Source organism: Notolepis coatsorum, assembly GCF_963971535.1.
Source record: "Notolepis coatsorum genome assembly, chromosome: 5".
Classification (NCBI taxonomy): Eukaryota; Metazoa; Chordata; class Actinopteri; order Aulopiformes; family Paralepididae; genus Notolepis; species Notolepis coatsorum.
The window spans coordinates 204,863,327-204,879,359 of NC_140169.1; the positions used below are offsets into that span (position 1 = coordinate 204,863,327).

Below are 16,033 nucleotides of genomic sequence, written 5' to 3' on the forward strand. Positions count from 1 at the left end.
AAATTTCATAAAGATCTTAGTCAAACCTTTAGTATTATGGATATTAAACATGCTGGCAGAGTACATGCATCCATGTTGTAGTGAACATTTTAATTAAATAAAGAAATTCCCTATCCATAAAGAGATAAAATAAAAAATAAAATCTGTGCATGGAGACCAGCAACAATTTTTTCTAACAGAAACCCATTGGGGGGGGGGGGGGGGTGTCAGCTAGGTCGGGAGGTGACAGGGGGTGCACGGCCAAAAAAGTTTGGGAACCGCTGCTCTAGACGGTATTTTCGTATGAATGTGTGAATGAAAAAGTAAAACGTTCCTACATCCTGAACGATAGATAATTGATGTTGAATGGGCCATAGTAATGTCAATTTAGCAATACAATTTAAAAAGTTATAGCCTTGCAAAGAAGGTGAACATCTCCATAGACAAATAGCGCTGGCAGAGGATGGTTTAGGATGATCAAAGTGGTGGCAGAGAATGGGTTAAAAACAAAAACCTGTGTTTAACCTAGCCATCTATAAAACATCATGCTAAAACTGTGAAACAAATGTCCTACTCCCCTAAAGAAACAAATACATAGCAAACATGACTCAGTTATCCAATAGTGCTGCTGCTTTTTATTTTGTTAAAATATTTTAGTTAATAAGACTACAATATGACTACAACAATTTCATGACGGCTTCCTGTCCTCGCGTTTCCGGTTTCCGGTGCTATGCACGGAGATTTTTAACGCTACATTTTCAACAACAGATTGCTGCTAATTAAACACTTCATGGAAACGGAGTAACGTTAACGTTATGTCGAGTTCATACGTGTAGTGTAGCATGAACTTGACATAACGTTAACGTTACTTCGTTTCCAGCGTTGCTGCCACCGTTGCGTCGCAGATGGATGGTACACTCTGTTAGCTCCGTAGCTAATCCGCTCCTAGACTACCGATAGCAGAACTGATAACGTCGGAGTTTATCAATACTCAGTTTTTTTCTAATTTAGTACCGGTTCCCGTTTAGAACCGGGTTTCGGGGGGCATCCCTACCTATGACCCTGAAGGCTGAACGCAGCTAAGACATGTGTGTGTGTGACCTATGACCCTGAAGGCTGAACGCAGCTAAGACATGCGTGTGTGTGACCTATGACCCTGAAGGCTGAACGCAGCTAAGACATGCGTGTGTGTGACCTATGACCCTGAAGGCTGAACGCAGCTAAGACATGCGTGTGTGTGACCTATGACCCTGAAGGCTAAACGCAGCTAAGACATGTGTGTGTGTGACCTATGACCCTGAAGGCTGAACGCAGCTAAGACGTGTGTGTGTGTGACCTATGACCCTGAAGGCTGAACGCAGCTAAGACATGTGTGTGTGTGACCTATGACCCTGAAGGCTGAATGCAGCTAAGACATGTGTGTGTGTGACCTATGACCCTGAAGGCTGAACGCAGCTAAGACATGTGTGTGTGACCTATGACCCTGAAGGCTGAATGCAGCTAAGACATGTGTGTGTGTGACCTATGACCCTGAAGGCTGAACGCAGCTAAGACATGTGTGTGTGACCTATGACCCTGAAGGCTGAATGCAGCTAAGACATGTGTGTGTGTGACCTATGACCCTGAAGGCTAAACGCAGCTAAGACATGTGTGTGTGTGACCTATGACCCTGAAGGCTAAACGCAGCTAAGACATGCGTGTGTGTGACCTATGACCCTGAAGGCTAAACTCAGCTAAGACATGCGTGTGTGTGACCTATGACCCTGAAGGCTAAACTCAGCTAAGACATGCGTGTGTGTGACCTATGACCCTGAAGGCTAAACGCAGCTAAGACATGCGTGTGTGTGACCTATGACCCTGAAGGCTAAACGCAGCTAAGACATGCGTGTGTGTGACCTATGACCCTGAAGGCTGAACGCAGCTGAAATGCATCGGCATGTTTTTATTTTTGTTTTTAGCGCTTGCTCATGGATAATTAATGCATCTTTATTAATGAAAGATGTGGCTGGGAGCTCTTTTTGGAGCATTTCACCACATGCAATGCTAAGCAAGAATTCTTGATATAGTTTTGTTACGTCAGTGATTTTTCTTTAAATTTGTGGTATTTTCAGTTTCTTCCTAGAAGTCCATTATACACACACACACACACACACACACACACACACACACACACACACACACACACACACACACACACACACACACACACACACACACACACTGTGCTGCTGTGTGAGAATAAAGCTCCTTTTCTACCGCACGGTACGAATCTCTCTATTGTGCTATCGGAACAGTCTTATGTTTGCAGGTTAAGTATTTAATGTTCACTATTATTGCCCATTCCACTGTGTAGAATAGTGTAGCGAGTCTGGCCAGAGCAGTCGTCTTGTTTAGCCAACTAGTGAACATTGGAAATACTTCACCTATAAGCACAACCCTGTGTAGTTTAAACAATGTTGTCACTAAGATATTCTCCTAGAAATACAACCCTGCTTAGCAACACAATGTTATTGTAACCAGATTCACTGAAAAAGATAATCGTGTTCCTGCGTAGAACACTAGATTCATCACCTGGGGGCGACAGTGGCTCAGGAGGCAGGGCCTAACAAAAATAATAGTTGGTTTCAGGTTGGTTGTCAGTTTGGCCATGGGTAGGTAGGGAATTTATTTTATTTTATTTTTTTATTTTATTCTTTCCCATGGCGACTATGGATAGGGAATTTCTTTATTTAATTAAAATGTTCACAACAACATGGATGCATGTACTCTGCCAGCATGTTTAATATCCATAATACTAAATGTTTGACTAAGATTTCTATGAAACTTTATTCTTAAAAAAAATTTTTTTTTTTTTTTTTTTTTTTTTTTATGATTTTTTTTAAAAACTCATAAAATATATTGGGTCGCACCTAAATCGGCAGGGTCGGTCGGCAACCTGAAACCAACTATTATTTTTGTTAGGCCCAGAGCGGTCATCTGGTAATCGGAAGGTTCTCGGTTAGATTCCGGCTCCTTCCGACAGCGTGTCGAAGTAACCCTCTTAACTGCTACTGATGAGCAGCTGGCACATTGCAGGGTCACCTCCGCCGTCGGTGTGTGAATGGGTGAATGTGAGACATCATTTATAGAGCGCTTTGGATAAAAGCTGTTATATAAATGCAGTCCATTTACTAGGGCTGACCTGTCCTCGACTAATCGATCGAAAGGAGCCGTAGTCGACTGCCAACCTCTTAGTAAAAAAAAGAAAAGAAAAAGTATATAATATGTTTTTTTTTATATATATTTTCTTTATTTATAAATCATTCTTTCCAAAAGCAAAGAGGCCTAGAAGCGTGGCTAACGCTAATGGCGCGCATACCAGCGAGGCTAACTGCCTAAGAAAACGGGCACAGAGGCACTGAAGGAGGATTTCACACTAGACAAATATCAAGATGTATCCATCAGTGGACCAATTGCATGCTTTCGCAGAGGACAAGAAGCCTTCAGTCGACTTCTTCAGACATTAAGCACCCCCCACAGCCCAAATGGAATGACCCCCCCCCCCCCCCCAAAAAAAGAAAAATAATAATAATCATTATTTATCTTTACAGCCGACTATCGGCACATTTTGGCCAATCAAAGTCTCCAATCAAAAACATTTACCATCAACTTCTAATACGACTTTCTTGTGAGCAGCAATTTCCTGGTTGATAAGATGATGGTGCTGTTGTGTGACACGCTATGCCTCTTGATTCTGGAACGCCAGCATGCCATTCTCTCTTGATCAACCGGCCTGCAGTGTTTTTCCACGTCGCCTCTCGGTATCAACTCTGCTCGCTTGGAACCTCGACAGAGGCGATACCAAAAAAAGTATCAAGTAGCGAGTAGTTATTATCCACGACTTGCCTGATGGAAAACCGAAAAAGTCCAGTAATGTTGAGCCGGTATGTGTCCCGTGGAAAAGAGCCATAACTTGGCCGATGATCTGAAGCAGCTGGAGCCAAACGTGTATGATCCTAGAGAGAACACACGCACACACTTGCACATGTACATACACACACACACATGATCACACATATATTAATTTATACACACACACACACACACACACACACACACACACACACACACACACACACACACACACACACACACACACACACACATCGCAGGTTTTGTTTTTTGGGAGAGGCAGCTGGTCAAGAACAATGACCAGCTTGTTTATCATTTCAAAGCTCTCCCTCTGTGTCGCCGCTTTTAAACAGATCCCGCAATATTGCCATAAATAAGAACCCTCTTTCTGCCAGCTTTGCTTTTTTACACTTAACGAAACGAAACCACCCTGTCTTTTAGACGGAACACCGCGTCTTTTAGACGGAACACCGCGTCTTTTAGACGGAACACTACAGTGTGTCTTAAACAGAACATCACAGTGTCTCTTAAGGCCTCTGCATGCTACAGAAACTTCAGAGCAACTGCAACACAACATCGGCACGATTTCAGCGCGGTTGTTTTAGAGGGTCTTGTAGACTGTGTTGCTTGGACGTTGCGTACATGTCCCCCAAATGTAACCTAAACAACCGTTGCGTTGATATTGCGTAGCAGCGATTGGTTGGTTAGCGAATGGGGGCGGGGCTGTCATAGAATAATATTAGTCCCGCAGAGAATAACATCCTCCATTGTTGTAGCCAGCGGTGACGCTAAATAATTAGCGTCACATAGCTCGCCTTTTTCTGAAAACCCAAGCACATATTGTTCCATAGCATACGCCTTCAGTTGATCAAGACAAATCCTCTCTTACCTTGACGATTAAAAAGCCTCCATAATTTAGTAAATAAAGCTGTAGCCAGCCAGCTAGCATTGGGTCTATTCAAAATGCTATCCACATTAGCTACATAGCTAACCAAGTAAATACAATGGTATCCGTCCTGAGGTAACGTTAAATACAACGTTTGCTAGTCGAAATGACTGGACACACACAGGGACAAGTTAAACATCAATCAATTAATTTATTCCAATAGGTAGTTTGAGCTGCATGTGAGCCGAGGTCCTCTCCATTGGAAACTAATGATGTTACGGTAACGTTAGCTCGAAAAGCACAGAAAGTTAAGCTGCTAGCAACAGACACTATAACACTTCCGGTCGGGGGTTTTCAAAATAAAAGAGCGACGTCTAAAATCACCGGAAATACGTTTATTTTGTACATTATCTAACGTTAACACGAACCTAAACTAACTTTGCGCGTCGATGTTGCAGAAGCATAAAGGCAGAGTTAGGGCTGGGCGATATGACGATATTATATAAATATCGGGTACAGTTCATTAACGATACACTTTTTAAACGTATCGTGGATATCGTGATGTTTTGCCCAAGAGGCTTGTGTCGCGTCAATCTGGTCCACACGTTGACACTTTTGAACAGCGCCGCCCCACACACACACTACTGCATCAAAAGTGACTACTTATGATAACAAAGGCATTCGTTTTGTGGCATTAACGTTATAATAATAATAATGCAGGACCTGTTCAGAGGTCTCTATATAGTTACACTTTCAATAACATCAGCGTATTTACATAGTGCCGACCGAGGTCGACCTAGATATAGCAAGCTCGTTCATATCTCAGCCCGTGCTGACTCAGTTGTGCCCATTCTGCGGTCTGTTAATAACGTTTTCAATCAGACAGATGTATGGAAAGGCTTTTATTATAACATCCGTTGAAGTAAAATCATTATGCCTCCAGTCGTTTAGTCCTTCTGCGGAGCTACAAGCTAAACGTCGGCCGCGGCGAGCTGCCATTGTTATTGTCATTGAGCTCTCCAATGGCGGAAGTAAAAAATAAATACGCGCTTTCCGATTGGTGCTAAGAACAGCAGGGCGGGTGCAAGCGATGTGACGTAATTGGCAGACGCGACTGTCAATCAAAATGATTCTGTTTGCCGACTGAATGAATGAGAACGTTATTAAAAGATTGCAGCATGGGTACAAATAATACAGTACAGCTCAATACAACAACAGTCAACAGCGGACTGGAGGATGCAGACCAGAGAAAGACTTTCGTCTTGTTTACATCAGGGTCCCCCATTTTCAATTCATCATATTTCATATCTAAATCATATAATATCTCATTGCTAAATATATGCAATATATAATCTAATAATCCAATAATCTAAGTTGAGCTTATAGGACTAGATATTACAATCCCTTAGATAATGAGCACTTTTTTGAATGGGGTAGTGGTAAAAGCTTCACTGGGGTCTTCAGGTGGGCACCCTCCTTCATTGGTGTTTCGTTGACAGGCCCACGACACCTCCGAAGGGCTCAACGGCAACACCTGGCGTCCCAGGTGTGCCCCCCTCTGCTTTTACCCCTCGATGGTCATTTTGCAGCTCCAAAGAAGGTTGCAAGTGACTTGGTTCCAAGTTCTCTGATGTGCTTGAATTACTTTCAGCCGGGGTACTGATGCTCGGTGGACTGTGGGTTAAATCCTGCCGCTGAGCTTCACTCGCCTGACTTGACCTTTCTCTCAGAAGATAATGGTCAATGCGAGATCCCGGCCTCACTTTCTTCAAGCACTTCATCCGGCCTTGATGTAAATCTAATATATAATATAAAAATGCTAAATGCATGGGTATTTTATTTTGTCTTTAATGTTAGCTTGCAAACTCAAATACTGTCTTGGTAAGCCTCATAATGAATTTTGGGGAAAAAAAGAAAAACATCGTGATGCGTATCGTGTATCGCCAAAAGGTCAGAAAATATCGTGATATCATATTTAGGCCATATCGCCCAGCCCTAGGCAGAGTGTCTAAAACACTGTTGCTTTGTCGATGTTGTGTTGCAGTTGCTTTGAAGTTTCTGTAGCATGCAGAGGCCTTTAGGCAGAACACCACGGTGTCTCTTAGGCAGAACACCACAGTGTCTCTTAGGCAGAACTAGAGCTGCCGCGGTATTGATTATTTCCTTACCGCACAAATTTGCAAAATATTTCCTACCGCCGCGGTTATTACACTCTGCCTTTATGCTTCTGCAACATCGATGTGCAGCCTATGCAACATTGTACCCCGGATGTAGCTAGGTTCCCTAGATCAGTGGTTCTCAAACTGTGGTACGTGTACCACTAGTGGTACTTGGTGGTACTGCTGGTGGTACTTGAAAACATTTACAAAAAATTAAAAAAAAAAGTTTGAATGCATTTTTTTTTTTAGTAGTAGTCTACTCTTTATAGCATATAGCCTGCCTCTAGTCTAAATGTCTATTTTTAGAGGATGACTTTGCAGCATGAATATTGTTTGGGATTCGGCAAGCACGCATTAGTTATTGAAAGTGAAATACGGATTCGAAGTTTACCCTCTGGTCGTGCGCCGTTCACTCGGTGTCGCGGGCAGGGGTGGTTACCCCTAACCCCCCCGACCCTTTCTTATTATTATTACTATAAAGTTACTACTTTATAATAAAGGCATTCGTTTTGTGGCATTAACATTATATAGTTATACGTTCAATAACATCAGCGTATTTACCGGACAATAGCAAGGCAAGCAATACTCTATTCATATCTCAGTTCCTTTCTTTGCTCAGAGCGTGCTGAGTTGTCCCATTCTGCGGTCTGTTAATAAAGTTTTCAATCAGACAAGTGTATAGAACGAAGGGCTTTTATTATAACATTCGTTGCAGACAGTAAAATCATTATGTCTCGTTTAGTACTCCTGAGGAGCGATGGTAGTCCACTCCGGCGGAGAGTTAAAGCTAACGTTATTAGCCGTGTTGTGATGATCTGACATTCAGGAAGTAAAAACCTAATACTCGCTTGCCGATTGGTGGTAACACACTGCATGACGCTACAACGTGTGACGCGACTCTCTTCTGACCAATCAGTGGTCTGCAATGTTTCACGTGACTTTTCTGGTACCCAATAGGGTCGCTTGGAACCTCGAGAGAGGAGTAGGGTATATCTGCAGAGCCGCAAGCCCAACGAGAGGAGGATAATTTATTATTATTATTATAAAAAACAGCGGTGACGCGGTATTCAGCCTACTCTGCGGTGGCCGTGATGTAACAGCGATACCGCGGTAATGCGGTAATCGCGGCAGCTCTAGGCAGAACACCACAGTGTCTCTTAGACAGAACACCACAGTGTGTCTTAAACAGAACATCACAGTGTCTCTTAGGCAGAACACCACAGTGTCTCTTAGACAGAACATCACAGTGTCTCTTAGACGGAACATCACAGTGTCTCTTAAGGCCTCTGCATGCTACAGCAACTTCAAAGCAACTGCAACACAACATCGACAAAGCAACGGTGTTGCAGACACTCTGCCTTTATGCTTCTGCAACATCGATGTGCAGCCTATGCAACATTGTACCCCGGATGTAGCTAGGTTCCCTAGATCAGTGGTTCTCAAACTGTGGTACGTGTACCACTAGTGGTACTTGGTGGTACTGCTGGTGGTACTTGAAAACATTTACAAAAAAGCAAAAAAAAAAGAAAAAAAAAATATATATACATATATATATATATATTTTTTTTGTGCAGTCAGGCCACTGAACTTAGAAGCAGGCCAGGCCAGTGTTTCTGGTTGCGGCGGCGCGATAGTTAGATAACCTAAGTGGGGAACAACCAGGAGATCACTGTGACAGAGAGTAATGCAGTCTAAACAGTCATAAATCTTTAATTCAACTTCAGCCCTGATCATAACCATTTATTTTTTGATTTTTTGTAATGTCAGATAAAAAATGAAATACTCCCACTTTTCTGAAAAGAGTTGGTGTTAAATCTGACATTACAAAAAATCCATCAAAATCTGTGTTGCTGCTAATCATTGACACATGCCTAGCCTGTAATAATCCCCCCCAGAAAAATGTACTTTGCATTTGATATATTGAAAATATTTTACTTTTTGTGTTTTTTTTTAACAATAATTTGTGATGCCATCACACAAACTGGCATTTAAAGGGTAAACATTCAAACATGTATTGAATATGTGTTTTCTTTTATTTTTTACAATAATTTGTGATGCCCATCACAAACACTGGCATTTAAAGGGTAACATTTAAAAAATTCCTTCATCAGAATGCAGGAAATTAAGTTTTTGTAACAAAATAAGTGTGTGTGTGTGTGTGTGTGCGTGTGAGAGAGAATGACGGACAATTGCTTGCTGTGTGAGAGAGAGAGAGATAGAGAGAGAGAATTAAGTACATTTGCTGAAATACAGTTGTTCTTAATTTTCTCACTTGCTATGTGAGAATGTTAGTTATTATGTTCTCAATGCCCCTTGCATTGTATGAGTTGTGTGGAAGCGTTTGCTAGTTCTAGTGCTATCCCTTTGTACATTGTGGCTGTGTCTGACAAAAGTTAACAATAAATAATGGTATTAGGAATACATTTGCCTCCTGCGTGAACTGTGCATAGCTGAATAGACTGTATTTTAACGCCGGTCATATGGTGGTACTTGGAGAGCCAGCTACGTTCTCAGGTGGTACTTGGTGTAAAAAGTTTGAGAACCACTGCCCTAGATAGATGACACTTCCCTTCTCAACCAACCCATTGATAACAAGCAGAAAAAGAAGCATTATTTGTACTTCCGGTCGGGGGATTTCAAAATAAAATAGCGACGTCTAAAAGCACCGTAAATACGTTTATTTTGTACATTATCTAACGTTAACACGAACCTAAACTAACTTTAGATTAGTTTAGGTTCGTGTTAACGTTAGATAATGTACAAAATAAACGTATTTACGGTGCTTTTAGACGTCGCTCTTTTTTATTTTGAAATCCCCCGACCGGAAGTATTTGTGATGTATTCTGCTTGTGTAACTTTAGGTTAGTTTTAACGTTAGCTAGCAGCAGGGATGGACACCTTTGTGCAAATGCAGGCAGCTACAGGCACTCGAGGTCGAGGAAGAGCTGCTGAATTTAATCGGCAGGAGGAGAGAGAGCTCGTCAAAGCTGGATATATCCCTGTGGCTGTGGTTGTAGGCACGAAAATGCAGCTCGAACTACCTGTTATATTAAATTAATTGATTGCTGTTTAACAACTTGTCCGTGTCCAGTCCTTTCGAACTGCCCCACCGTCCGTTCATTGTAAACAATGATGCATGTAATTATATTAACGTTACTGTGTGTTGTTGTAGCTATGTTAATAAATTCTGAATGGCATTGACGTTAGTTGGGTATGATAGAGCATTGAATAGCATCATCAACGCTAGCTGGCTGGCTACAACAATGGAGGATGGTATTCCTCGCTGCGGGACCAATATTATTCTATGACAGCCCCGCCCCCATTCACTACCAACCAATCACTGCTACTCAATATCAACGTTAGGGATGGGTACCGAATTCGGTACTTTTGAGGTACCGAACCGAAACACGTCGGTACTACCGAGTATCGAATCAAGTGAGAAACCGAAGAAAAAAAATTATTAATTTTTTTTTTAATTTTTTTTTTTTTTTAATTTTTTTTTCTTCGTGTCAACGTTCACACGCACAATATATGCTTACCTTTACCTAGGATTTGACTTGATTCAACAACAAAGCAGTCGGAGAAATGACAAGCCGAAAACTGTCGAAATTGTAGTTATTTGAAGTTTGGATTTCTTTTTTTACGACTGAGGTAGGTAAATTAAATTTCTTGAGACTAAAGTACCGAAAAAAGGTACCGTTGGGTACCGGTATCGATTCACAGGTACCGGTATCGGTTCAAATGTGAAAGGTACCCATCCCTAATCAACGTAACGGTTGTTTAGATTAGATTTTGGGGAGATGTACGCAACATCCTCGCAACACAGTCTACAAGACCCTCTGCAACAACCGCGTTGAAATCGCGCTGATGTTGTGTTGCAGTTGCTTTGAAGTTGCTGTAGCATGTAGAGGCCTTTAGACAACACCACCATGTATTTTAGACGGAACATCAGAACACCATGTCTTTTAGACAGAACACCACAGCATGTAGTAAAGAGGACAGTGGCTGAGTGTGTAGTGAGGAAGACAGTGGCTAAGTGTCTCTTAGACAGAACACCCTTAGACAGAACACCACAGTGTCTCTTAGACAGAACACCACAGTGTCTCTTAGACAGAACACCACAGTGTCTCTTAGACAGAACACCACAGTGTCTCTTAGACAACACCACAGTGTCTCTTAGACAGAATACCATGTCTTTTAGACGGAACATCAGAACACCATGTCTTTTAGACAGAACACCACAGCATGTAGTAAAGAGGACAGTGGCTGAGTGTGTAGTGAGGAAGACAGTGGCTAAGTGTCTCTTAGACAGAACACCCTTAGACAGAACACCACAGTGTCTCTTAGACAGAACACCACAGTGTCTCTTAGACAGAACATCACAGTGTCTCTTAGACAACACCACAGTGTCTCTTAGACAGAATACCATGTCTTTTAGACGGAACATCAGAACACCATGTCTTTTAGACAGAACACCACAGCATGTAGTAAAGAGGACAGTGGCTGAGTGTGTAGTGAGCAGGACAGTGGCTGAGTGTGTAGTGAGGACGACAGTGGCTGAGTGTGTAGTGAGCAGGACAGTGGCTGAGTGTGTAGTGAGCAGGACAGTGGCTGAGTGTGTAGTGAGCAGGACAGTGGCTGAGTGTGTAGTGAGGAGGACAGTGGCTGAGTGTGTAGTGAGCAGGACAGTGGCTGAGTGTGTAGTGAGCAGGACAGTGGCTGAGTGTGTAGTGAGCAGGACAGTGGCTGAGCGTGTAGTGAGCAGGACAGTGGCTGAGTGTGTAGTGAGCAGGACAGTGGCTGAGTGTGTAGTGAGCAGGACAGTGGCTGAGTGTGTAGTGAGCAGGACAGTGGCTGAGTGTATAGTGAGCAGGACAGTGGCTGAGTGTGTAGTGAGCAGGACAGTGGCTGAGTGTGTAGTGAGCAGGACAGTGGCTGAGTGTGTAGTGAGCAGGACAGTGGCTGAGTGTGTAGTGAGCAGGACAGTGGCTGAGTGTAGTGAGGAGGACAGTGGCTGAGTGTGTAGTGAGTAGGACAGTGGCTGAATGTAGTGAGGAGGACAGTGGCTGAGTGTAGTGAGCAGGACAGTGGCTGAGTGTAGTGAGGAGGACAGTGGCTGAGTGTAGTGAGGAGGACAGTGGCTGAGTGTGTAGTGAGGAGGACAGTGGCTGAGTGTGTAGTGAGGAGGACAGTGGCTGAGTGTAGTGAGCAGGACAGTGGCTGAGTGTAGTGAGGAGGACAGTGGCTGAGTGTGTAGTGAGCAGGACAGTGGCTGAGTGTGTAGTGAGCAGGACAGTGGCTGAGTGTGTAGTGAGGAGGACAGTGGCTGAGTGTGTAGTGAGCAGGACAGTGGCTGAGTGTGTAGTGAGGAGGACAGTGGCTGAGCGTGTAGTGAGGAGGACAGTGGCTGAGTGTAGTGAGGAGGACAGTGGCTGAGTGTGTAGTGAGGAGGACAGTGGCTGAGTGTGTAGTGAGCAGGACAGTGGCTGAGTGTGTAGTGAGCAGGACAGTGGCTGAGTGTGTAGTGAGCAGGACAGTGGCTGAGTGTGTAGTGAGCAGGACAGTGGCTGAGTGTGTAGTGAGCAGGACAGTGGCTGAGTGTAGTGAGGAGGACAGTGGCTGAGTGTAGTGAGGAGGACAGTGGCTGAGTGTGTAGTGAGGAGGACAGTGGCTGAGTGTGTAGTGAGCAGGACAGTGGCTGAGTGTGTAGTGAGGAGGACAGTGGCTGAGTGTAGTGAGGAGGACAGTGGCTGAGTGTGTAGTGAGCAGGACAGTGGCTGAGTGTGTAGTAAAGAGGACAGTGGCTGAGTGTGTAGTGAGGAGGACAGTGGCTGAGTGTGTAGTGAGTAGGACAGCATGGCTGAGTGTAGTGAGGAGGACAGTGGCTGAGTGTGTAGTGAGCAGGACAGTGGCTGAGTGTGTAGTGAGCAGGACAGTGGCTGAGTGTATAGTGAGCAGGACAGTGGCTGAGTGTGTAGTGAGCAGGACAGTGGCTGAGTGTGTAGTGAGCAGGACAGTGGCTGAGTGTGTAGTGAGGAGGACAGTGGCTGAGTGTGTAGTGAGGAGGACAGTGGCTGAGTGTAGTGAGGAGGACAGTGGCTGAGTGTGTAGTGAGCTGACAGTGACTGGCTGCATTTCAGTTTGGCCAAATGGCGAACATTGGAAATAACGTTACTTCACCTATAAACACAACAACACATACATGCTCATTCCCTAATATGTACTGTCTTAGACCACAGGAATAACATATACGCAGAGCTTGCTCTATTTCTGTTGGGCAGGTAAACTCCCTAATCTCCAACCTGTTAACATGGTCACTGTGTAGCTGCTCTAACATGTTAACATGGTCACTGTGTAGCTGCTCTAACATGTTAACATGGTCACTGTGTAGCTGCTCTAACATGTTAACATGGTCACTGTGTAGCTGCTCTAACATGTTAACATGGTCACTGTGTAGCTGCTCTAACATGTTAACATGGTCACTGTGTAGCTGCTCTAACCTGGTAACATGGTCACTGTGTAGCTGCTCTAACCTGTTAACATGGGCTGTGTAGCTGCTCTAACCTGTTAACATGGTCACTGTGTAGCTGCTCTAACCTGTTAACATGGTCACTGTGTAGCTGCTCTAACATGGTCACTGCTCTAACCTGTTAACACGGTCACTGTGTAGCTGCTCTAACATGGTCACTGTGTAGCTGCTCTAACCTGTTAACATGGTCACTGTGTAGCTGCTCTAACCTGTTAACATGGGCTGTGTAGCTGCTCTAACCTGTTAACATGGTCACTGTGTAGCTGCTACCTGTTAACATGGTCACTGTGTAGCTGCTCTAACCTGTTAACATGGTCACTGTGTAGCTGCTCTAACCTGGTAACATGGTCACTGTGTAGCTGCTCTAACCCGTTAACATGGGCTGTGTAGCTGCTCTAACCTGTTAACATGGTCACTGTGTAGCTGCTACCTGTTAACATGGTCACTGTGTAGCTGCTCTAACCTGTTAACATGGTCACTGTGTAGCTGCTCTAACCTGTTAACATGGTCACTGTGTAGCTGCTCTAACATGGTCACTGTGTAGCTGCTCTAACCTGTTAACATGGTCACTGTGTAGCTGCTCTAACCTGTTAACATGGGCTGTGTAGCTGCTCTAACCTGTTAACATGGTCACTGTGTAGCTGCTACCTGTTAACATGGTCACTGTGTAGCTGCTCTAACCTGTTAACATGGTCACTGTGTAGCTGCTCTAACCTGTTAACATGGTCACTGTGTAGCTGCTCTAACCTGTTAACATGGTCACTGTGTAGCTGCTCTAACCTGTTAACATGGTCACTGTGTAGCTGCTCTAACCTGTTAACATGGTCACTGCTCTAACCTGTTAACATGGTCACTGTGTAGCTGCTCTAACCTGTTAACATGGGCTGTGTAGCTGCTCTAACCTGTTAACATGGTCACTGTGTAGCTGCTCTAACATGGTCACTGCTCTAACCTGTTAACATGGTCACTGTGTAGCTGCACTAACCTGTTAACATGGTCACTGTGTAGCTGCTCTAACCTGTTAACATGGTCACTGTGTAGCTGCTCTAACCTGTTAACATGGTCACTGTGTAGCTGCTGTTAGCAGTGGTGTGTTAGTGTGTTAGTGTTAGCAGTGGTGTGTTAGTGTAGTGTGTTAGCAGTGGTGTGTTTAGTGTGTTAGTGTTAGCAGTGGTGTGTTAGTGTGTTAGTGTTAGCAGTGGTATGTTAGTGTAGTGTGTTAGCAGTGGTATGTTAGTGTTAGCAAGCAGTGGTGTGTTAGTGTTAGCAGTGGCGTGTTAGTGTTAGCAGTGGCGTGTTAGTGTGTTAGTGTTAGCAGTGGTGTGTTAGTGTTAGCAGTGGTGTGTTAGTGTTAGCAGTGGTGTGTTAGTGTTAGCAGTGGTGTGTTAGTGTTAGCAGTGGTGTGTTAGTGTGTTAGTGTTAGCAGTGGTGTGTTAGTGTTAGCAGTGGTGTGTTAGTGTTAGCAGTGGTGTGTTAGTGTTAGCAGTGGTGTGTTAGTGTGTTAGTGTTAGCAGTGGTGTGTTAGTGTTAGCAGTGGCGTGTTAGTGTTAGCAGTGGTGTGTTAGTGTGTTAGTGTTAGCAGTGGTGTGTTAGTGTTAGCAGTGGTGTGTTAGTGTTAGCAGTGGTGTGTTAGTGTGTTAGTGTTAGCAGTGGTGTGTTAGTGTTAGCAGTGGTGTGTTAGTGTGTTAGTGTTAGCAGTGGTGTGTTAGTGTTAGCAGTGGTGTGTTCGTGTAGTGTGTTAGCAGTGGCGTGTTAGTGTTAGCAGTGGTGTGTTAGTGTTAGCAGTGGTGTGTTAGTGTTAGCAGTGGTGTGTTAGTGTTAGCAGTGGTGTGTTAGTGTGTTAGTGTTAGCAGTGGTGTGTTAGTGTTAGCAGTGGTGTGTTAGTGTTAGCAGTGGTGTGTTAGTGTGTTAGTGTTAGCAGTGGTCCTACAGTCTGAGGAAGTGGGAATAGCCTACTATCCCACTTGCTTGCTTTGCTTGAGGCCCCGCCACCTTTGCCCTGCCCTACAGAAATGGTCCTCCCCTTTTTTGATATACCTGAGGCGCGTGAGTGAGTGGTCGTGCGCGGCCCGCTGCTGTGCGTCAGACGGCTTAGTGCTGCTGCCGGGTGGTGAGGGCCTGAGATGACCTGGTGACCTGGATCAGCTGCTCTCTCTCTGTCCCACATGGTCCAGTAGCCGAGGAACAGAGTGTGACCTGGAAGGAACCCATGCTTTCCACACAGGGCTTTCTTTGGCTTTTTCAGCAGTAATGAGGTATTACCATCAAACCAGACGGTCTAAAATGTTTTCACATTAACACTTTCAGTGCCGGCCATTAACATGGTAAAGCATGGTTAAATGCCACCACCCACTTCAATGATAGCGTTGTGAACGCATAATCTCTGTCTTAAATGATGGCTATGTGTCTAATCTGCCCGTCGTTTATCAAGGACTTGTTTGCAGTCAACATAGTCGAAACGGATTGTTTTTTAATCGCTTAATTTTCGTTTTATAGCATTTTGAAAAGCCCTCGTTTTCAAGGAAAATATAAAGATTCCGTGATAAAAGGCATTTACTGTCATTTTTCTGCCTATTTATGAATCGTTTT

At 44.0% G+C, this 16,033-nt stretch overlaps 1 protein-coding gene across 3 annotated transcripts in view; it reads left to right on the top strand.

The window, feature by feature from the left end:
* gsk3ba (glycogen synthase kinase 3 beta-a) overlaps positions 1-16,033 on the top strand; it is a 157,699-nt gene that overhangs the window by 20,738 nt on the left and 120,928 nt on the right. The window lies entirely within an intron of this gene.